We start from the raw sequence: 820 nt of genomic DNA on the forward strand, positions 1-820 counted from the left end.
CGCCCCCTCCCTTGGATAAAGCTAGAATTCGGGGAATTATACAGCAAGTCTGGCAGAAACCCAAGGGAGATTTGAAACCCCCGTACAGGTACCGCCAGTTGCGCATGTCGAAAGAGGACAACGTACCTCCCCCAGTACAGAGCAGGTTGAACCGTTTACGGTCTTTCTAGTCAACATCAACCCTCAGAGTTTAAGGGTACACGAGCCAGTAATAGCAGAAGAGTCTTGGGTCCGTAGAACGAGCCACGGTTTATTTCCCATGTCAGACCGGAGAAGATCCGTATGCGAGTTTCTTGTTTCGGGGTGATGCCCGAATTTGGTGGAATTAATGGAAGAAACTCATGATGTGACAGTAATGACTTGGGAAGAGTTCAGGCAAGAGTTTGAGGCCGAGTTAGAAAGAGGACCAAGTTCATGAGAAGGTCCAAGAATTTACAGCTTACACAAGGGACTAGTGCCGTGAAAGAGTATTCGGTGAATTCAATTCTCTGCAAGGTTTGCACCCGGAATAGTTAGTACTCCAGCCTTGAGAAGGGATAAGTTTGTGCACGGTTGGCGAGATAGCCCGGATATAATGACAGTTCCAACCCTCCTCGAAATTATAGTGAGGCTTTGAGGCGGGCATGAAGGCGGAGATTTTTGAGAATAAAATTTCCCCGTAGGATCCTCGACAGAGGACCAATGAGCCACCCTCCGCCCCCCAGAGAGAGAAACATGAGGGTGTAAAGGTAAGACATAAGAATCGAAGAAATTTTCAGTATAACAGAATAGAAGGAGTGGAAAATAAGCGACCCTGGACGGAAGGGTTTCCTCTTTGCCC

Source organism: Pistacia vera, unplaced genomic scaffold, assembly GCF_008641045.1.
Source record: "Pistacia vera cultivar Batoury unplaced genomic scaffold, PisVer_v2 Contig815, whole genome shotgun sequence".
Taxonomy (NCBI): Eukaryota; Viridiplantae; Streptophyta; class Magnoliopsida; order Sapindales; family Anacardiaceae; genus Pistacia; species Pistacia vera.